The sequence below is a fragment of the Apteryx mantelli genome, unplaced genomic scaffold, assembly GCF_036417845.1.
Source record: "Apteryx mantelli isolate bAptMan1 unplaced genomic scaffold, bAptMan1.hap1 HAP1_SCAFFOLD_68, whole genome shotgun sequence".
Classification (NCBI taxonomy): Eukaryota; Metazoa; Chordata; class Aves; order Apterygiformes; family Apterygidae; genus Apteryx; species Apteryx mantelli.
Genome location: NW_027118796.1, coordinates 918078 through 941552, shown reverse-complemented (window position 1 = coordinate 941552; position 23475 = coordinate 918078). Strand labels below are relative to the sequence as shown.

General features: G+C 46.0%; 1 long non-coding RNA gene across 1 annotated transcript in view; it reads left to right on the top strand.

Annotated features, from left to right (window-relative positions):
- Window positions 1–22747, top strand: part of LOC136996713 (uncharacterized) — a 33868-nt gene extending 11121 nt beyond the window's left edge. Inside the window, exons 3-4 of the long non-coding RNA XR_010887673.1 lie at window positions 1754–1807; window positions 22671–22747. This is a non-coding gene — a long non-coding RNA (uncharacterized lncRNA). The remainder of the gene's footprint in view (window positions 1–1753; window positions 1808–22670) is intronic.
- The last annotated feature ends 728 nt before the right edge of the window (window positions 22748–23475 follow it).

Genomic DNA, 23475 nt, shown 5'->3' with positions numbered 1-23475 from the left:
ACAAGCAAAGATTTAAAAAATCAAGAGATGCAGATGTCGATTCATTCTGAATGAAGATCAGTTTTAAAAAATACGAGTTATTTCCCTGAATTTCATTTCAGATTTAAAAATCACCCATGAAGAGTCTGAGTAGCACAGGTACAGTAGCAAGCACTGACATAGCGGCTTATGCAACATCAGTTAAAAAAACACCTTGCCTGCAATAGAGGCTTTCCAGGCCACCAGACTCGGGAGGAAAACTTCAGTAACCAGAGCAAGCTGAAATCGGTAAAAGGAATATCAGTCTAAAATACAGACCTTTACTTTTGTACAGTGGTACCACCACTGGTTATTAATACAGGGGAAAAAAACCCAACCATCAACTATTGTAGTAATACATAAGGGGAAAGTTGATTTGTAAGCAAATCAGGATTCAAATTTTCCACATCTTTAAAGGTGAAAATCAACACCTTGAATGGGTCTATGGAGATTAGGTAATGCATACTCCAAAAAGTTAAGTGAAGTATAATCAAAGTACTAGGTTAAAACTTTCTTTTTCCCCCGCACATGAAAAGGATACATTTCTAAAATTGTAAGGTCAAGTAACTGAAGTTTTTCTAGTATGACTAGGAAAGAGTTAATTTTAGATGAACACCTCATTAAACGAAAGCAGAGTGTTTATATTAGTTTTGTCATTTCAGTAGTAATTCAAATTGCCAAGCATGAGAAGGGGTGGGTGTTAAGTGCTTGAGTAATAATAAATCCATGATCAAAATGAAACATAGTGTTTGCATATGGGGATGACAGTGACATGGTGAATGTCTCTTGGCCAATCAGAGACTAGTACAAAATAATAATCTTGTAGAATTTGAAAGCATTGTGAAAGAGTGGTGACTATAATGCCACAGTCCATATGTGTTTAAAGGTGACTGTGATGCAAGAGAACTTTAGATAGTACCTGTGAAACCAAGTTGCGGCCCCTGACTTTCATCTGCAGATAAAAGAATTTGATGCTTCTTTTATCAGCAACTCAAGACTGAGTTCTGTCTTAAATTCTGAAATCTTATTTCTGATTATGAGACACTCTATTACTACTTATAAATCTCAGCCTGAGAGATTCTGAACACTTGCATCTTCCCTAAACTTCTGTGTGTAGTTTGCCTTTATTATGAATACTGCAGTGAAATGTTGTAATATATAACAAAAGGTAATTCCAGTCTCAGAAACAAGAAAAAAGGTAGGAAGGAGAACTATTAGATTATCTGATCCCTGGTTAAATAAGTTTTATAAAATTTGTACTACTCCATTCCATTGTGGAATAGTATGTGATGAGACCAATTATGTCATACTATAGTATTATCGCTATGTATTTTCATGTCTTGTGATATTTAGGAAAGGAGGTGTTTAGTGTCTCAGCTTTTACAGTGATATATCAGGAACTCAGCACACGTTTTACTTAAAGGTTTCCAATCCAAACATGCTTGCAACAACTGTCTTGAAAATGTGAAGCTTAATCATTCAAGAATTAGACCGCAAAAAGAGATACCCAGATTTATTATTTGGCGTGTTTTGGTTTGGGGGAAAGTGAATTATTGGTTTTTAATCATCGGGCTACTGGTATTGTAATATGTGTGTGCAAAGAGGCACAGCTGGTTTTTTTTCTTACACCATTATATCAGAGAAGAAGGAAAGAATAGATCAATACCATTAGGAAAATATGCCAACTTTGGGACCAGACCAACCAGAGTATTTAGTTCTTTCAATTCTTTTACAGTTGATGAACGGAGCAGACAACAGGATTAGGCCAAATCACACAAGCTTTGCTCAGGTGAGTAGTAACTCTTACCTTTTATCGTCTCAGGTTTGAATCAGGGTTTCTCTGAAAAGGTGAAATATTTAAAGTTCTGTTAGATACTTGTATCTTTTATTGACCTATAAAAATATTGGAACTGCACTTTTAACCTTTCTGTTGAATGTAAGTAATATTAAGCGTTATTTTAATATGTTGAATTCATTTTTTACTAATCCACAAAAGCAGATTCTGTAAAATACCAAATGGCTCCTCTTCTAGTGTACACCATGTTGAAAACCACATGGTTCATCACACAATGAATTCTGACTTTTATGCTTAATATGCTATAGTTCTTATTTGTAGTCTAGAACTGCTTTCAGCTTTGCCAATATTTTCTAGCATTGACTCACTGAAGATATGCATTTATAAATGCATATTTATTATTCTGTAGAATGTCATCTCTTTAGAGTTTATTTTAGTAAGTTATGGAGAAAGATGGGTATGCTCAGTTTTTCCATGCAAGTTTATGTGTTTCATAAAGTCACAGGAACACCACACAAGACAGAGGTCATGTTTAAGTTCTTTACTGTTTGCTATTGATGGTTTTATTTAACCATTTTGTTAAAAAGACTAGATGGAATAATGAGCCCTCTAGTGGCTGTTGACCCTCTTAAATACTCATTGTAACGCTCTTGATTTAACTAATACAAAAAAAGAAAACCCTCCTTTCTTTTTCAGTAGCAGCATGATTTTTGTTGCTTTAACTCTTGGGATGTTGTTACCACTACTCTTATACACCTAGGAAATGGAATAGTAAGAGCTGGGCTGCTTCTTTTTAAGGCATGAAAGAAGTACCAGTAGAAAGCAGATTCAGAATTACGTCTGCATGATACATAATACTCTCTCTAAGGAGAGTTTTGCTTTAAAAGCAAGAATAGATGTCTGATTCTGCAAAGTTTTTATTATAGAGAAAGCTCATATCCTTGCTTTCATATTAATGAGTTAAAATCCAGGGAGCTTCTGATGGGGCAGCCTGGTGGTCTTTGCTCTTTCCAATCATGCTTTGACTGGCAGACGTATCCAAAGAGGCAGGAATCCAAAAAAAAAAAAAAATTTTTTTTTTGGTTCCGCTAATGGCAGTGGCATTTGGTCACTAGGAGCTTGGCAGGGGCCTAAACTCATCAAGCATTTTTTAGTACTTCATGTACTGATAGAACAAATGCTAGAAAAAGTTGTGTCAATGTTCATTCTCATTTCTTGCCTTGTAGAGTGGACTTGAGCTGACACTGCCACAGTTCAGGGTAAGCAACTGCTTGAGAAAGGCCAGGCAGACAGCATTTTGTTGGATAATTCTGAATAGGTCACTTTGCAAAGAATTCTGTCATGGGAGACATGGATAGAGCCTTGTTTTGCATCTGAGTACTCTAGCTATCCAGCTACAGAGGGTCCTGCAGGGAAGGAATAGGAACTAAACTCGATTTCCTAACCTCACATCCGCAGATGAAGGAGAAATAGGGGATGGCAGGAGGGAAGGGCAAGACTGAATCCCTGGAACAAAGGGGTGTGTAAAAAAGGCAAAATAAAAGAAATCAGGTAATGAAAGTGACAGTGGCAGAGGTTCTGCAGCAAGGAGAGGAAGGAGGGGACAAGAAATTGCATTCCCTCCTCTGTTAGAAATAGAAGAGGGAAATAGATTCAGTATTTCTCTAATGAGGTGGGGTAAGAAGGATCCAGCTCTAAACAGCAGCAGTCACCAGACTGAAATTCAGTGATAAATAATTTGGATTAAGTTTTCTTAAAATGTGTAAGGATTGCATTTTTGGAAAGGAGTTGTCATGAAAATGTAAGATGTTTTGCTTAGGCCTATGGAGCGCATAGTGTTTGAAGGAAACAAGAGAATATGATTCTGATGCAGATTTAGTATCTCTGCCTATATTCCCTGTCTCAGGATTCAGATGAATCCTGTAGTCAGTGGTTCCTGTATTCATACTACAGCAATGGATGTTTGCTAACAGTTTTCATTAATAGAAGGGATTTTTCTTTTTTCAGTCCTGCTGGGCTGTGATTCCTAGATAGCTCAGTTCCTTTTAGTTTCATTCAGTCTGTTTCATGAGTCCAGGAAATATTTGCCATAGAGCTCTCCAAATGTATCAGGGCTCAAGGATCAGGTACACGTGAGCGTTTGATTGATGGTATGTGTCATGCTTCAGAGCTAATTGATTTTTGTTTTCTCCCCTGGTTGATTGCTAGGAAGACTTTTTCCACATTCTCAACCTTGAATCTTCCTTTCTCTGTAGCACAGTCTTGTCTTCCTGCCAGGATATGGGCCAAGGCTATGGTACTCAGTACAGGCATTTTACCCAGTGGGTCATACCGGACTCAGTAACTGATTTTTCCCTTTAGAAACTATGACAAATGGTGAAAAGAAGAACCCAAATTACTTTCTTACAGCAAAGCATTACTTAACAGCAGAAACAGGGAAAAAGAGATTAGCAGAAACTGTTTGTAATGTAGTCCTGCAGAATTACACCACAGCCAGGTCTTCTCATTTGTCTTGGTGATCTGTGAGCAAATCTGTGGAATGATTCAGTTAAGCCAAGTTATCTACCAACTACTTCAATCTGCAGCATAATCAGAAACTCTCGTGCAGGCACAAAGTGATCAAGCATCCACAGGAAACACTGAAACTGAGAAAACCCAAGATTACTTTCAAACCCACAAAGTGAAGCCGAGAGAGGAAGTGGGGAAAGTTAGGGACTTTTCCTATGCTTACAGTTGTACTTACACTAGATGAAAGTTTTTCAAGCAGAAGGGTAAAATTTACACGGATGGTTCCCTTTCAGATATTTCTACAAGGAGAAGGATCAGTAAGAACAACGTGAGGTCAGTTTCTCCCTCGTCTTACCAAGTCGTGATCCTTCCTACCCCTCTTCCTTCTACTGAGCAATGACGTAGACTTCTCAACAAAATAAATGACAGGGATGAAATGAGCACACCTTTATGGCTGTGCAGTACCCAGTCCAAAAGAAATAGCTGGGCTCCATCCAAGCCAGAGCATGACTGGAAGCATACCGCAGCAATCCCAGGGCCATATTTAGGCAGCTGGAAAGGAGTGACCAAGAGAGAAATGGTCAGGGGAAACTATATGCCTGAATACCAGCAGGTGGCAAATTCCTGAGCTAAAAACAAGGTGTGCATCTACAAAAGGACCGATTCACAATTCAGACAGCTCGGCCATGTATCTTGCTTTCCATCACCACCAAACTGCATTTAACAAACTACCCATCTGTCTGATCTCATCTCATCGACTTAAGTCATGTAGGCATCTGTACCTAAGCTAGGCATATTACACCTGACCAGTCTACTTGTAGATGTGATGAATCATGTGCTGCCGGTACCCGTTTCTTACTGTTGACTCCAAGAGGATTACTAGAATGACTAATTCAGTAGAGGATTCCCACCAGTTATGGCTTATCTCTTAGTGCCTTTGCAGGGGTAGACCTGAGGTATATGACATAATGCAATCAGCTGCAAAATAAAATGAATCTCATGTGTACTCTTAACATCTCAAAAAGGGTGAGAAATTGCACCATCTCCTTACTGCATGCATTCTTCCCTAAAATCTCAGGTGGTTATGGGAAACAAAAGAATAATATCGAAGCAATCTAATCTGCGGCTGTAGAACTAGCTCTGTATGTGATTCTAGCCAAAGATAACTAGAGACGGTTGATAACTTCAGTGGAAGATTCTTTCTGTATTTTCACATTTGTGCAAGAAGAAAGGAAAAGGAAGAGGAAAGCAAAGCAAAACAAAGCAAAGCAAAGCAAAGCAAGAAGCCAGAGAAGCTGCAAAACTTACCTTGCCTGTGTTTAGAGATCTAATTTTTTGTGTAAGGGCTGTACAACTTTATCTCCTCAACTTCTGTCTTCCCTGGTATGTTAAAGAACATAGAATGGCTTCTGGAAAGCTTCCAAAACTTGCTTAGGAGGTGGCTGTTAGTGTATAATCCAATCCCATCTAATTTAACTGGCCATGTCCTTTCATTGAAATTCTTCCGATTGCTGGGGCATTCCAAGCTGTCGTGGCCGTGGCCGTTGCAAGTGGGAGGGGCGTTAGATGAGGGAGGACAGAAGAGTTAGTCCAGGGTGCTTTGGTATCAAAAACTGCAAGCAGGAAGCACGGAGATATAACTAGGTGCTACAGTTGTAGGAAAGCAAGTAGCTCCAGCCGATCATCCGGAAGGAGCCAGCCTCCTTTTCCTCCACCAAAGACATCCACAGACAATTAGGGCATGCTGATTTCATGCATGCTGTTCTTCAAGGATTCAAGGCCAAAGAAATGTGTTGTCTCTCCTCTTAGCTAAAAAAATGCAACGTGGGTTTGTGGAGTCACCTAGCTTCCCAGATTGGGAATGCAGGAGTGACTCACTTCGTAGGAAGAAAATTGAGGAATGGCCGGCTAAAAGGGCATAATAAAAACCCTGCAAAAAAGGGCTTCATTTGCGATCTTTAAGCCACTATGCTTACATTCATATTTTGATATTGCAATGTGAAAGTAATTCAATCCCACAGTGGAGAAGTTAGCTTTTGGGGTCCCAGCTGCATCAGTAATTTTTCTCACTCTCTCTTACTGTGCTGCTCAGGAAGGTTTCTGACCCACAGAACTTGGTCCAGTCTCTAGGCTCCTTGGCCTGAGCCAGAAAAGGTCCTGCAGTACTGGGATGGCAAAAAAAAAAAAAAAAGAAAAGAAAAAAAAAGGTGCTATTCACAGATGTATTCCATGATAACAGAGCAAAAACCACGAGAAAGTTGTATTTGCAATCTAGGAGACAGCACACAAGGAAAGATGAAACCATCTGAATGAAGGAATCTGATAAATATCCTCCAGTTCTATGGACTCACAGGAATGTTTTGCACTTTGTTAGATACAGCTAAGGCCTTTCAGAGCCCACGGCATTTCTTTTCCCACAAGGTTCTTCTGCTCCTTCCTGACCACCTTCTCCATTTCCAGTGGACCCCTTGCACCTAAACTTGACCAAGGCAGAGGCCTCAAGGCTGCTCAGTCAAGACATAATGAACATGAGAGCCTCACGGCCGGGGGGAAGAGATCCAGACCAGTGTGTGCTGGACAAAGAAAGATACTTTTAACATCTGTGTCTTGATCGATCACTTCCTTTGCAAACTTCTTGTTTTGCAGTTACGCTCCTAGCAATGCTTGTTGCCAGCCAGCATGTCACAGGCCCAGGTTCTTAATCGCTGTAGAGCCCGGGTACGGGCAAAGTTCCCACTTGGCGCCTGCACTAATACACGCGCTGGAGAGGTTTGCGGTTCACGTGCTGGACCTGCCGGCTCTCTTTGCTAGCAGCACCTCACCCGAAGAAAGATGCGCACAGGTACCTCTTCTCTCTGCCGTCTCACAGGATGAATAGACTCAGGGGAAGCAGGCAGACCTCCCGCGGTTAATGGTGGTGGCCTGGCTTTCCTCTGCTTCCTGTGGTGGTTATTTCGCGCTGAAAGAACACTTTTCTTGTACGCTGACCCATGGAGAAGAAGGATGTTGTGCATGAGCATCTTTTCCATTCCCGGCTAAACAGTAAGGATGTTGCTAGCAGCTCAGGGAGCTCCAAGATGCTCTCGATAAAGCCCTCTGCATGGCAAGAGCTGCTGCTCATGACAGCGGGCTCTCCAGAGCTGTTTCCCTTGCCTCTTCAGGCTCTGTAGCTCCCAGGAGGCGCCTCTGCCTCAGCCTGACTGCACATCCTGCCCTTTCTCTAGCCTCCCTCTTTATAACACTGAAATGCAACCCAGGCTTGGGAGGGGGGAAGAAAAGGGTTCCTCTTCTCTCATCATACCGCAGGGAAGAGGCAAGAACACGCTTGTTGCATTCGAGCGGTGTAGCAGTGGCCCCAGGCTGATGTGGACCCTGCTGAAGGGCTGGGCCTGTTTTTTCAAGCACACTACCACTCGCACCGGGCGTGAGGCTCTGGGCGAGTTACCTGACATCTAAGCAGTTTGGAAATCAGGCGGAGATTCAGGCCTGCCTCTCGCTGTGGAGAGGCTGAAGAACTGGCTCCAAGCAGCAATGTTACCTTATTCTTGGTGGCTTGTTTGGACACTTTGTGCACTCCCGTTTTGCAGGCAATTTTGATTGATACATTGTTGTTCAGCAGCAGCCTCTGCTGCCCGCTTCAACAGTCTTCTCCAAACTTCCTTTTGACCAGTTGATCCGAGAAGCCCAGAGGACAGCACCGAGCATCCTTTATATTCCACGTATCCATGCCTGGTGGGAGGCTGCTGGACTCACCTTGAGAGCTACGCTCACAACATTGCTAGAGGGCGTTCCAGCATATGCTCCAGTGCTGTTGCTCGCTACGTCGGATGTTTGCCATGCAGATCTCCCGGCAGAGGTATTTCTCTCACTGCCTTCCCGGCTTCTTTCAGTCTCACGTTAATTTATCACTCCATTAAGCACCGAAATACTGTGCTCTCCTAAGCCATTCAACACCGGCATTACTAGGGCACCCTGCTGGCATCTCTTCCCTCTGCAGTTGCCACAAGGCTTCAACCTGAAGGGCAGCAAGGCAAGTAAATCCAAAACAGGCAACCTAGGAGATGCTCAGTGTCCTCCCTTGGAGCACTGGAACCTCGGGTCGCTTCACAGAGCTTTAATCCTAGAGGTGTTCCTTAAACAAGATGCCCTAAGTTGCCCTGCCGACCCACTACAATCTCGCCTTTAAGGCCAAGAAGCAAACTTGTTCTAGTCTCTCCCTTATTCAAAGCATTCCTCAGCTTCACTGGAAAAGGCATTCATCTTTGTGGAGCAGAACACAAATTTGCGGGGGGCTTACGGCTGCGCTGTCTTTTCTCCTCCCACCTCAGGTACGAGCTTTATTTTCTGAGCTTTACGGAGAAGTTTTCAGTGTCCAGTCACCTAGCGAGGAGGAAGGGAGAAAGTTTTTCGAGGACTTGCTTGTCCAGCAAGCTGCTAAGCCTGCTGCACCACAAAAGAAAGCAGGTGAGGCTATTCTACAAACACAGCGTTGCTATCTCTAGCTTAGCAGCCACTCGGCATTTGCTTTGGTAATAGATTTCCTGGCACGAAGGTTTACTCTGCTTGTGTCCGAGTATCATCACTTGGCTAACCTTTTCTGGTTGACTGAAGCTTGTCAGGCACGGGAAGTCCTCCTGCCTGCGGCATCACCACCTGAGCCTCGACTGCTGACAGAGGAGGAAGACAGGCAGCTCGAGGAGCAAGGGGATGAGACACGGCCAGCGGTGCCTGCAGAGTCCAGTACACCCCTCTCTACTGGCAAGTCCTTTCTTCCTTTTTTCTTTTTTTCTTTTTTCCTTTTTTGGATAAGGTGCCAATGACATTGATATCTTCCCTCTTGTCATGGCATACCTGGTTTTGGTGATGCCGGTGGCTTTATGCCAAAAGCATTCCATTTCCAAATTAGGTGCAGCATGTGAGGTCAGTCCCCAGGACAGTCACTCAACGTGCTTATGAAATAAAGCCCAGCCACAGAGCTTGGCTCACACTGTAAAACACTGGCCTCGATGGCCCCGCAACGGCTAGCTCCTCAAATGTAACATGTTGTTTAGAGCAGTTGCTGAACACTGCACAAGTTCTTATGGTAATAGGAAACAGTGAGGATTTTTCCTTTGCTTTTGCTTCCTTTTTCTCTTCCTCTCCCTCTTGCCTTCCTGCCCGCCACCCCCACACCAAGTGATTGCCGTCTGTCTGTGAGGCTTAGGCAACCTCTGCTTTTGGAACACAGGGGAAGGAGAGCTTGTCTCCAAAGACTTTTTGCTTCTCACCTCTTTTACTTCCTGTGATGAGAGACGAAGCCACCTGAGCTTATGACCTTGCTTTGTGCTCATGCCTTCGGTCTACAGTCTGCTCTGTGCACAAAATCGTCAAGGGCATTCTTTTATGCATGATATAATCTAACCAGTTCTTGCACTTTTTAATTCTAATAACAATTGAATCCCCTTCACTTGCTGCCCTCTCTCCCTCAACACATGCATGTAGTGAGCCAGCACAATGGTACTTCAGTCCCTCTCACCATTTCCCTTGTGCACCGAGTAAGACGACGGTGCTAGAGTTTGCAGACAGAACTGCTTAGCTAATGCTTTGGCTTGCTTTTTCTCCTATCTCCGTGCAGCTGCCTGCAGACAAAAGCGAAGGAGGAACGCATCTCCCTCAGAGAGCCTAGCAGAGAAGAGGAGGAAACGCTCACCCCCTGCTGAGAAGGAAACCAGCCTCTCTCTCAGGGTAGGCTGGAGCTCACTGATCCACCTTTGCTTCCCGCTCTGCTGACGACCCTTGAGCTATCCGTTCTGCCAGCAGAGCTGCAGGCATGGGCAACATTCAGCTAACGGGGAGACAGAAGCACCTGAGGAGGCTCCCACTGCCAGCTGGCAGCCCTCTTTCTAGAGGCTCTGTGGCCTCTCTTCAAAAGATGCATTTCGCAGGGCCCTGCGCTGCAGCCACAGAAGCTCATGCAAGGCAAGAGGGGCTTTGCTGTGGCAGCCGCTGTCCTTTACTACGAAACGGGCCATGGCAGTTCCCGCTGTTCTCAGAGAAGTTCACTTGCAGTTAGGATCGTGGAGGTGACTGATAGCCTGAGGAGCAGCACAATGCTAGCTGAAACTGGAGCCTTGCTTTTTCTCGCAAGTCGGACACAGGAGCTCATTTCCTCCATGGAAATCTGCTGCGATATTTAGTCTGTTCTTGGGCGTTTCACTCCTTTTTTATTTAGCCATACAAGGAAGGAGGATGCGAGTTGTGTGGGACCATTTTCTTTTGTGTCTGAACACATCGAGAGCCTATTCAAATGATCACGTGTTAACGTAAACTTGTACTGTCTCCCTTTTTTCTTCAGCAACTGCTGAATGTCGTTGGCGACGCAACAAAGGGCTGCAACATCCGCCACCTCGAAAAACTACACCTGGTGCTCAGCCAGTGTGTTTTCCGCCATCGGCAAGACGATGACAAAACGCAGTTGATAGAGGTACTTTGCTTACACAGCACTTCCTGTCACTGTTCTGCACTTCTTCCTTGCGCACTGTGGATATCCTGCTTATTCGCTATTCCTCTCTTTCCTGCTTAGCAGTCTGTGTTACATACGAGTTGCTGACTTCCACCTGGAAGGCATCTACACAGACTTTCATTTCATACAAAGCAGCTAGCTACAGGATTTTACATTTCTATTCCAGCTTATAGCAAGTTTGCCTGTGTTTAGTTGGCAATTATTATTCCTTTTTTATCTTTTTTTTATCTTTTTTTAGGAAATGAAGGAAGAAATTGAAAACTTCTCCCGTGCTCAGTAACAGGAAACGTGCTTCTACTCTGCCATTCTTTTTCATTATTTGCTGTTTAGTCCTCAGTGCACAATTCAGTGAAGAGAGCCTGTAGTTATAATATAAAGACATCTGTTTGAATATATATCCAAATATAGCGAGGCTATACCAATAAAGCTCATATAAATCCTTTTAAGCTTTCTTACTGGCTATTTGTTGCTGTTGTTGTTCCATACCTATTGCATATACATACGTGATCTGTTGAGATCAATGTGTTTGGCCTTCCTTTCGCATGTGCATTGCCTGAAAGTCTCGTGCCTGGCATTTTTAGGAGACCAATGGTCCTCAGTGCCTTTGACCTACACACATCTGGACGTCTTCCCAGTAATCTCAGTGCCTCTCTCAAAAGAAAGCAATGGAAAACTCGACCATCTTTGCCCAAACGGTGACAGGCGGTTTTTCTGGCGCCGCCTGTGCTGCTGCCTATGCCGTTGTCTATTAGGCAACGTTGCAAGGCAGCGCAGAGGTCATTCTTCTCCGGACCTGCTCGCGCCCCCAGGGATTCTCAGAGAAGGAAAACAAGCCTGCAGCAAGCGTCGGGGAGGAAAACTCTTCCCCAGGCAGCGGCACTTTGCTGTGCTCGGGGTGCCCCGCGCCCGGGCACGTCTCAGCCCGCAGCGCTGCCTGCTGCGCGCCGCCCCCCCCCAGCAGCTCTCCTCCGCCCGCTCGGCGGCAAGCGGCGCTCGCGCTCTCTCGGCCCCTCGCCTCGGCCCCGGCCCCCTTCTCGGCCCGCCAGCGCCCCCGGCAGCCGCTCCGCCGCCGGGCACGGCTCTCCCGGCACAGCTCTCCGCCCGGGCGGCCGCGCTGCGCCGAGCCGAGCCGCGCCGCGCCGCGCCGAGCCGAGCCGAGCCGCGCCGCGCCGCGCCGAGCCGCGCCGAGCCGAGCCGAGCCGCGCCGTGCCGAGCCGAGCCGAGCCGAGCCGAGCCGAGCCGAGCCGAGCGGCGCCGAGCCGAGCCGAGCCGCGTCGAGCCGCGCCAGCCCCCGGCTCCCTCGGCGCCCACCCCCGCCCGCAGCGCCCGCCCGGCGCCCACCCGCCGCGACCCGCCGCGACCCCCAGCGCCGCCGGCAGCCGCGCTCCGCGCCGGGAGCCGCCCTCGCGGCGGGAAGCGCCCCCGAGCCCCGCCGAGGCTGCGAGCCTGCCCGGGGCTGCAGCGCCCACGGCGCCGGCTGCCCCCGCACCCTCGCCCCCGCCGCGCCTGTCGCGCTCTCGGCTCCGCGCAGCGGCCCCGCGCCCCGACGCCTCGCCGCCCGGCGCCCGCGCTCTGCCCCGCCGCTGCCCCGGCCCGCCTCGCCCGGCCGCAGCCTGTGCTAGCGCGCCCCGCAGCCGCGGCGCTCCAGCCCAGGGCGCTGCTCTTCCCCAGCGCTCTCCTGCTCGCCCCGCCGAGGCTCAGCGCCCTCGCCACGGATGCGACCGGCGTGTTCGTCGCACTGCTTTAAAGGCTCGCGTCTGGCATTGTAACACAAGAAATCGGCTTGGGGCAATGGTAACTCCCTTGCCAGGCTTGCTTGCCTGGATCGGCAGCGGTAATGGGCCTTCTTCCCTTCTGCCCTTCTGAGCGCAGATCCAAAAGCTGCCCTGGCAGATGGCCGTTGGCAGACGTCCATCGCAGAGCAAGCGGCCGTGGGAGCGTCGTCTTTCTTTTCCTGCTTCTGCCCGCTGCAAACAGCAATCAAGCAAACAGCAGGCAAGAAAATCAGGAGGAGAGAGCGCTCCTGCCCTTCCCCTTTGTGCAGTGCAGTGCTGTGCGATGCAGCAGGAAGAGCCGAGAGCGAACAGCTGAAGGCGCCACACACACTTTACCCCAGACTTTGGAGAAGCTCCAAGACAGCTAAGTGCTTACGAAGGAAACAACCACCCGAGCTGTAAAACTGTGAGCATCCCTCAAGGGGCACAACCTTTGCTGATCTGGTTTTACATTTGACTCACTGTGTCCCCTCAGAGAGGGCTGCTGCCCAGGCGCTCCTGCTCCTCTGCATCTTCTACCCTTTCACTTGAAAAGCCCTCCCTCCTGCTCTCTCTCCTTGCTGCTAGCACTGGTGTCGAATGGTAGTGCTCCTACGAGTAGGGCTGCTGCTTGCCTAGGTGCTTGCCCAGCACTCCCTGGCAGGGCAGCGCTACCCAATGCAGTGCACTTGCCCCGGATGACGGGAGCATCAGTGCAGCCCTCTTTGGCTTCAGGAGGTTCAGAAGCCTCTTAGCCTGGGATTTGCACCTGCATCTTAGGAAGGAGAGTGTGCTGGGAACTGACAAGTATGGACTTGGTGGTGTGGCTGTGTGTTTCCTTCCCCTTCGGAACGAGCAGAAGAAGAGGACGGTGAGCATAATCACGGTGAAGAGCCTGCCTGTTTGGAGGTGCTGGGAGCTGCACTTGACTTTGAGGAAGAGGGTGAGGCTGAATACCAGCATGAGGGGCGTGCAGAAGAGGAAGTCCAGGACTCCAATGGTGATGAGGAGTATGTGGCAGTTGCTAGAGAGGCGAACAGTGCTAGAAACTTACCCCAGCATGTTCAGCAGCAGCGAGAGGCTCCAGAGCAGGCCGGAAATGATGCCAGACAAGTGCTTTGGGCGATGGCTTCGGCACCAGATGGGACAGAGGACAGACGGGCACCTCTCGATGCTGATGGCTGTCAGGAGATACAAGCCAGTTCCGTACGTGAAAAGATCCAGGAAGAGGAATATCCCAAACTGCACTCCCACATTGAACTGCATCAGGCACTGAACTGTTTCGATGGCGATGCAGAGCAGGTAGCCAAAGTCAGCGGCAGCCAGGTTCAGGATGTAGACAGTGAAGCGGTTCCTCCGGATGCAGAAGCCGAGGTACCACAGGACCGTGCCATTTCCCACCATGCCAGAGGCAGAGCTGATGAGGCAGAAGCTCTCCATGAACTTGAGGAGAGCATATGACGGCTCTGCCTTTTGCACAGTCCCACTGTAATTAGTCCCTTCAGCCAGGCTTGAACTGCTTTGAAAGGAGAGCATTATGAACTGATCAGTCACTATGAAATAACCAAAATGGAGAAAGTTTCTTCTTCTCTCTGTTTCTCCAAGAGACAGAGGGGAATTTAGTGACTGATACACTGCTTTTATACTTACAGCCTTGTGGCCTGGGACAGCTGTCGCTCACGGAGTATGCATGGCTGATGTCTGGGAAGGTAACAGCAAGGTGCTACATATTGAGGAGAAGGCAAAATCATGCAGAAATTTGGAGAGGTTGAAGCAGGAAGACAGGGTGAGACAGTTCAACAGAGTTAAAAAAAAGAAGCAGAAGAAAACATTGCTACTTATAGAGAGGGAGGAGCAGGAGATGGGGAGGGGGTAACTCTACGCAGTGATCGTGTGTGTGTGGATGTCTGTGAGAGAGGACATGAAGATGGAACAGCAGAGACAGAGAACATCCCAAAGCATTAATGATGGCAAGGAAATGCTGAACCTTTCCCACAAATGCTTACCTTCCTGCCCCAGTGCATCGGAATTGACTGCTCAGAGAAGCTGGGACCTGACATCAGCTCTAGTGTCTTTCTCTTGGTTTCTGATTCATCCCATGGATCTTCTGGGAAACATTTTCTGTGAAAAAGACAAGGAAGTTCTTTCAGCCTGCAGATTCAGTTTCTGTCTCCTGTGCGTAATGAAGCAGGTGTTGTCAGGAAGGAGTGTTTTCACTGTACTGAGGAGGCTGGGACGAAGTCAGCGGCAGATGAGAATGGGGCTCTCTCATGTTGTGAGGCAGTTTCCTATTTCTGCTCTACTTCTCTGGTTGCTTTTACAGTAGGTGGGGAGAAAATTACCTGCCAGGGATTCCATTCCCAGGGATGCTGTGGGATTTTGCATGCATCTGTGAAAGGCTCTTGGTGCGTTCGTACTCTGGCCAAATGCTGTTATAAAGGAGATGTACAAATGAGCAGTCAGTAGAGGTTGCGGGAAGTTTTCAGAGTAACTGTATTCTGTTTTGTTTTTTCTTTCTTGGAATATGAGAATCAGCTGGAATGGGATTATTCCAGAGGAGGATGTCCCTTCTTCCAATGTTTCCTTCAAAAATCATTTCCTGTGCAATGTCTCGCCCCAAATCCTGCCAAGACCCCCAAAAGAGAAAGGGCTTGTCTGCTGCGCGTGGGGTGTGAAAGGGAGATCAGACATTGAGGCCTTCACAGCCTGGGTGCTAGGCATCAATAATCCTCTTTGGGCATTATCAGCCTTTGCCTGCCTCCCCGAATGCTTCTGGGCCTCCCTTTGACAACACGTGTAGAAAGGTGCCTATTTCTTTCTCCTGCAGATAGGAGGAGTCTCCCCAAACTGCACAGGGCTCTAACAGCATTTGATGACTCGTCGTTCACCTCTGGCCCCAGAGAATTAAAGTATTTTAGCAGCTTGACCTGAAAGGGACTTCAGAAAAATAGTAAACACAGCGATTTATTCGCCGTAATACAACAGAAACCCTGCAGACCAGAAGTATGCTTGCTGTGTGCCACTTACAAAATGAAGAGGAAGAAAAGAGTTTTAACAGTGTGATTGTGCAAGCTTCAAAATGGGCAGGTGTTGGCTCCAGAGGGACAAATCTCACTCAGACTTTGGGTATCACGTGGTGAAGCAGCAAAGGTCTCTCTCTGCCTCTACAGTCAGGAATTGTCTTTGATTAGACAAATTAGACCTATTTTGTGATATTGTGACTTTTGTTTGCTACTTTTGTTTGATGTTTGAGGTAGGCTGAGGTGAGGGAGAGAAGAGGGTTGACTGCAGTAGGAGCTCTTGGAGTTGAGAAGGGGGTAGCTGTGGGAAAGGAAGGGTGGGGATAACTACTGAGGGCAGAGGCTTGGGAAAGGGAAGCAAATCAAGTCTTTTTAGAGTTTTTCTCTGACCCTTCTTCATGTGGTGAAAATTGGACTGCTCTGAAACACGCATATGCACCTACAGATTCCTTCCTCCAGGCCTCAACCACATTGCAGAAATACCAACAGTACCATGAGTGCCTTATGTTGCAATCAATGAGAAAATAAAGACTATTTCAAACGCTGGTGTCTAGGAGCTCTTGTGATGAGTGGAGTCAGGTTTGCTGCCCTCAGGGCGGCAGGTGTCCCTTGCAGGCACCTCATGCCACTGGTACATGGACTGTGTTGAGGAACACACTCAGCACTAACATCCTTGGCTGCCTGTCTCCTTTCAACCGTCCCCAGGAAAGCAGAAATGTGGTTTTTTTACAGGGTGCTGGTGGCCCCCGAGGAACGCATTCTTCTTAGCCATGACCACTGACCTTCTAGAGTGCTCTGTGTCCTGGCATCTTCCCAGAGAGATACTGAGCAATTCAGAGGACAAACATAGCTCACTTGCTGAGGGCATGCTCCATGGTAGGCTGGGCTGGCTATCTTAATGTTAGTTCAGGGCAGAAAATTCTGCATATGATCCCTATTCCTTGCAGTCATCCTATCACCGACTTCTTTCGGACCACAAGAAATATATTGCAAACATGTGGCAGATGCCACCTCTGAGAATGCTTATTTCTTACTGTCAGTGATTGAGAGGGTCTACGATAGTGGTTTACATCCTCTGGAGGTGCCTCTCTCTCCATTGGGCATTCAGGGAATGTCAGGTGATTAGCTTTCTGTCTAAGGCATTTCAAACAGATTTCATAATGTTAAATAGCATCAGCCTGGGCCATTGATATGTACTGTCATGTACTGTCATACTGGTTGTAGTGGACGCCCTGTGGAGATATGCCGAATCATCAAAAACTTTGCATTCCATATAATGCAAGTGAAGTAACCATCCTATGACTTCCATAGACCGTGCAAAAGCATGCTGAAAAAGTCACTCACAGTTCTCGTATATCTATTATAAGGCTTTGGTAAGATTGGTCTCTTGTCTCCAAAGCATATTCAAAACCTGAGTCTACTTCCTTAACGAAACTAATTAATGAAAGCCTGCATCAAATAGCAGCAGCATAGCTCTAGTTTCACAGACCTTGCAGAAGATGCTCTACTGCTGCTCAGGGTCACACAGATTGAGAAACTGTCAGTCCTCTTCCCTAATGCCTGCTGCTGATTTCACAACCTCCCTCAACAAAACTTCTCATTCCCCAAGGGTCCACTGTCACTGCAGAACCTCCCTTAGCACACTCATCACTACCGAGTGTCCTCTTCTGACCTCAAAATCTCTCCCAACACAAGTTGTCACCATACATTGTCCCCTACTACTTCACAGAACCTGTTCTACAGTAGGGTCTCCTTGAACTCTGTAGCCAGCCTTATGACACCTCAGCAGCCCCAATTCTGCAACCTCTCCTAGTGTTACCCTTCAATACACGATGCCCGCTTCTGATGTCACAAGGTCTTTCAACACAGCTTAGCACCCACAGTATTACCTGCCACTTCATACGATCTTTCAGCACAGTCCCTCACCGCACCTCAGGCACTTCTGATTTCACAAACTCCATGAAGACAGCTCCTGGCCATGTAGCATCCATTTCAAGTTTCACAACTTCCCTCCACACCGTGCCTTGTCCCCATCCTGCCCATCATCAAATTCACAACACACATTCACCATGGCTCTATCAACAAACTCCTTGCCAGTATTCACTATGCAGCTGCAAAACCTCATTCATCTCACCATGCACAGTCCCTCCTTGTCCAAATCACAGCTCCCCTGAGCATGACCTGCTGCCATAGTGGTGTCCAGAGCCAGGTGCCAAGGTAAGTGGAATGAAAATGGAGAAAAGACCTTTCTCCTTTGCTGGCACTAAGCACAGCCCTACGGGGAATTATTTTGCAGCAGGAGGTAGCAGCAATTCTTCATTTGGACTTGTGCATTAAGTCACCTCTGGTAGTCCATTTGGCTAGGGAAACAAAAGGACATGAATACGATGCTAGCCAAGTTGCTGCCATGTGTGCCACTGGGTACAGAAAGTGGCAGGCTGATTCATACTAGGTTAGCAGGCCAGATGCTATTGGCCTGATCTCTGGCTTCTGTCATCTGTTGTTCCTCTTCCTTTCCCAAAGATTGTAAGACTTTGTTTACCTTCTTACCCAATACTCTTGTTTCCTGTAGTGACTACTGATAACCCTCATTAAGCTGCCCAAGACTCCAGGCGACAGTAAAAGGATATTTAAGTTAGGGGACTATTTTCACCAAGACATTTCTTTACCAGTATTTATTCTCATTAATTGTAGGATTTCTGTTTTCACTCTGTAGATCGCTGGCATTCTGTGCAGAGGAGATGGAGACATTAACTATGTTGCTATCAGGCCATTCCACATTTCCAGAAACTTCAGCAAAACAAAGTAAAGGACGGCAGCTGAGACAATGTCTTTCCTGACATCCGTGAGGCATAAGCTACAAATACACAGTAGAGTTGAGAGAAACGATGAATTTGACTTGGGCCTTGGTTGAGATGATATGCTGATATAAATCAGCATGTCTATTTGCTTCATAGGTTCACCTTTGACTGCAGCTGCTCAGGTTAAGAAAGATGGGGCCCATCATGACAGTGAGATTTGTCCGCCCTAAGTTATTTTGTTTAAAAGCTAGATGTCTATTTCAGACCTAATCGCATCCTAAAATCAGTTCTGAGGTAGATCAGATGCATCTGCCTCCGGAGACATTCATTTTTTTCCGCAGAAGAGCCTAGAGTGACTAAGTCAGGGTTAAATTTACTGACTTCCATCAGCATTAAATAGGTGACGTCCTCCCTCAGTTTCCCAATTCGTAAATGAAGGATTTTTTTTGACTGACTTTGTAATTCACTGACCTCTGTTAAAACATGCAAATTCTTGCAAAGAGGCTGGATTTCCAGTGATGAAATTTCTGGTGAGATAGGACTTGGAGGGTCATCAAGAGGTCACCCAGGACATCTTCTGTCCCTATAAAAGCTTAATCGTAACCACTCCTGAGAGAAATGAGCCCAACCTGTCCTTAAAAGACTCCTGTGATAGGAATTCTTTACCGTCCCTGGAGGATGGTGACACTTCCTACAGCTTGAGGTTTCTTTCTTTTTTTTTCTTTAATGAAGATTTCTCTTTTACATGTTTTTTGGAATACACAGAAGTTAAAAAAGGAGAGAAAATATCTAGATTACAAATGGACTGTTTTAGCATTCACAATGCTAGGAAGCCAGAGCAGTGGACCTAATGGCCCTTTACACATGGGAAATCCATACAACTATCAGCTTGGAGTAAGGAAGACTCCGAGAAGCGTTAACTGGATAGTTCCATGCATATGCTTGTCCAGTTGAATACTCAGCTACTCCTTTGACTGTTATTTCTTATGGAGAAACCCTGAAATGCCTTTGTGATATCATTATAAAAGCATTGACTGACAACTGTTTCTTTACAATATATTTACTTAAACTTTTCAGTCAAGACAGAACTCATTCTCCTCCTTTGCCTCTTTCTTTCACGCCTTCCCTTCACCAAGCCTCCACACCGGCTTCCTCCAGCCCCAAGAGCCCTTCAGGTGGAAGATTTCCTGGGAGAGGGTTAAAGGTTGGTACTTAAATGGTTTTCTTCTCAGCCCTTTTTGCAGCTGCTGGGGTATGAAAGCATCATTCAGCACACCCAGGTCACATCATCCACACAGCCCATTAAACCACTTCTCACATAGGCAGGAAACATCAAGATACACTTGTGACACACGAAAGCAAGTAATAAATTAGATGGGATTGGATTATACACTAACAGCCACCTCCTAAGCAAGTTTTGGAAGCTTTCCAGAAGCCATTCTATGTTCTTTAACATACCAGGGAAGACAGAAGTTGAGGAGATAAAGTTGTACAGCCCTTACACAAAAAATTAGATCTCTAAACACAGGCAAGGTAAGTTTTGCAGCTTCTCTGGCTTCTCGCTTTGCTTTGCTTTGCTTTGTTTTGCTTTGCTTTCCTCTTCCTTTTCCTTTCTTCTTGCACAAATGTGAAAATACAGAAAGAAACTTCCACTGAAGTTATCAACTGTCTCTAGTTATCTTTGGCTAGAATCACATACAGAGCTAGTTCTACAGCCGCAGATTAGATTGCTTCGATATTATTCTTTTGTTTCCCATAACCACCTGAGATTTTAGGGAAGAATGCATGCAGTAAGGAGATGGTGCAATTTCTCACCCTTTTTGAGATGTTAAGAGTACACATGAGATTCATTTTATTTTGCAGCTGATTGCATTATGTCATATACCTCAGGTCTACCCCTGCAAAGGCACTAAGAGATAAGCCATAACTGGTGGGAATCCTCTACTGAATTAGTCATTCTAGTAATCCTCTTGGAGTCAACAGTAAGAAACGGGTACCGGCAGCACATGATTCATCACATCTACAAGTAGACTGGTCAGGTGTAATATGCCTAGCTTAGGTACAGATGCCTACATGACTTAAGTCGATGAGATGAGATCAGACAGATGGGTAGTTTGTTAAATGCAGTTTGGTGGTGATGGAAAGCAAGATACATGGCCGAGCTGTCTGAATTGTGAATCGGTCCTTTTGTAGATGCACACCTTGTTTTTAGCTCAGGAATTTGCCACCTGCTGGTATTCAGGCATATAGTTTCCCCTGACCATTTCTCTCTTGGTCACTCCTTTCCAGCTGCCTAAATATGGCCCTGGGATTGCTGCGGTATGCTTCCAGTCATGCTCTGGCTTGGATGGAGCCCAGCTATTTCTTTTGGACTGGATACTGCACAGCCATAAAGGTGTGCTCATTTCATCCCTGTCATTTATTTTGTTGAGAAGTCTACGTCATTGCTCAGTAGAAGGAAGAGGGGTAGAAAGGATCACGACTTGGTAAGACGAGGGAGAAACTGACCTCACGTTGTTCTTACTGATCCTTCTCCTTGTAGAAATATCTGAAAGGGAACCATCCGTGTAAATTTTACCCTTCTGCTTGAAAAACTTTCATCTAGTGTAAGTACAACTGTAAGCATAGGAAAAGTCCCTAACTTTCCCCACTTCCTCTCTCGGCTTCACTTTGTGGGTTTGAAAGTAATCTTGGGTTTTCTCAGTTTCAGTGTTTCCTGTGGATGCTTGATCACTTTGTGCCTGCACGAGAGTTTCTGATTATGCTGCAGATTGAAGTAGTTGGTAGATAACTTGGCTTAACTGAATCATTCCACAGATTTGCTCACCGATCACCAAGACAAATGAGAAGACCTGGCTGTGGTGTAATTCTGCAGGACTTAAAATGGTGCATTTTAACACCAGCTGACTGGGAATGTTTTGATACTAGAAGGAAGCCCATACAGTGGATATTGTTATTAAAAGAGTGCCTGCTTTTGGCTGACCTTAAACTCTCTGTGAAGAGTTTAATCTGGTGGTTCCCAGACTTCTTTGACCAAGGGAATTCTGGTGGTCTGGGTGCATAATGGCAAGCTAGAGACGTTACACTCTTTCTAAAGATGTAGGCTACTCATTTATTAGTGACATGTAATGCTCGATGGGTTGTAGCTGGAATACAGGGTGCACCAAAGAAGTCCCATGTTTATGCTGGAATGTGACCTTGTCTCGAATGAGAAACTGTATGGATGTAGAAATGCCTAGGGACAAGGAGCTCAGCCATAACCTAAAACAGGTGGATGGCATTACAAAAAGCTCTGAGCTACTTTCAGGGACCAAAAGGGATTATTCTCTGAGGTTCATTCTAACCTGGTGGTGCTAATTTGCTTAAGCTCCTCATAGTGAATGGAGGAAAAAAGGGTTCTGCAATGGACCCTAATTTAGTCTTTCTGAATCAGCCTATAGAGAGACTTATACTGGCTGTTGAAGGAGTTTAGTTAGATTAGCTTCATTAAGCTAAGTTAACCCTTGAAAGCATCACGCAGAGCGTATCAAAAATCACACTAGGTAAAATCAGTACAATGCTGGGACAGAAGATCTCACAAGAGTCTTTCATTCTTCCTTCCTTGGATAGAAGCAATGCTGAGATTTAGAACAATGTGAAATACTACATTAAGTCATATGTGCAATTTTTTTCCCCTCCATGATAGATAACCTTCCCAGAACTCATTTTTCAGCCCGTGACATTTCATATTTACGTTTCAAAATGTATATACACAAAAGAGTTCTTTTCTCTGCGTGTGGGTACGTTTCCCTTCTAAACAAGAATTCAAAGATCATGTGTACTTATAAAAGAAATCATCATTCTGAGCAATATTTCCAGGTATTCTTAAAGACACCCATTTTACAAAGATTGCTGTCAGGGACTTTGTCTACCCTGAGGGCAAACATACTACATTATCTGCCTTGTAGTGCCCGAGGTGAACACTCTGGCCTTGTCCTTAGTGCATGGAAAGCTATCAGCCATGGAGACAATCCTTCAAAATCCTGGAGGATCAGGATTAAGGAACATATCACAGAGTGCACCTATCTCTGTGCCACCAAAGCCATGGCAGAAGTTTTGTACTGTGGAGAATTAAATAGCCGTTAAAAAAAAATACATGACAGAAACTAAACACTTCATAAGCTTAATACTAATGCTATATCTTTCTTGGTTTGTATCCACTTCTGATGTAGAACTCATTATTAATAATGAAAAAAATGCTGATGAATCATGTGTCTGTCTTTGTTTTCCCAGGTGTATAAGCTGTATATTGCATATTGGCACCCGACTGATCAACATGGAGAATGTAAGCAGTGTGAAGGAATTCATTCTTCTGGGCCTTTCAAAGAACCAAGGGGTGCAGAAAATATGTTTTGTGGTGTTTTTGTTCTTCTGCATTGTTACCGTGGCAGGAAATCTGCTCATCGTTGTCACTGTAGTTAGCAGTCAACGTCTGAACTCCCCCATGTATTTCTTTCTCTGCCACCTGTCCATTGCAGGTCTTTGCTTCTCTTCTGTCACAGCTCCCAAAACGATTGCTGACTTCCTTGTTGAAAAGAAAACCATTTCCTTTGGGGGTTGCATGGCACAGCTATTCATGGGACATTTCTGTGGCTGCGCTGAGATCTTCATCCTCACAGTGATGGCCTATGATCGCTACTTTGCCATATGCAGACTCCTCCACTACACCACCCTCATGACCAGGCGTGTGTGTGGCTGGATGGCGATGGGTTCATGGGTGGGGGGCTTTGTGCATTCCCTGGTGCAGACCCTCATAACCGTTAGCCTCCCTTTTTGCGGCCCCAACAAAATTGACCACTACTTCCGTGATGTCCACCCCCTACTACAACTGGCCTGTACCGACACCTATGTTGCGGGCATCATTGTCGTTGCCAATAGTGGAATGATTTGTTTGGTCTCTTTCTTCATCCTGGTCACATCCTACATTGTCATTTTGTTATCCTTGAAAAGGCGAACGTCCGAAGGGCGGTACAAAGCCCTCTCCACCTGTGGGTCCCACATTACTGTGGTGATTCTCTTCTTTGGGCCATCCACATTC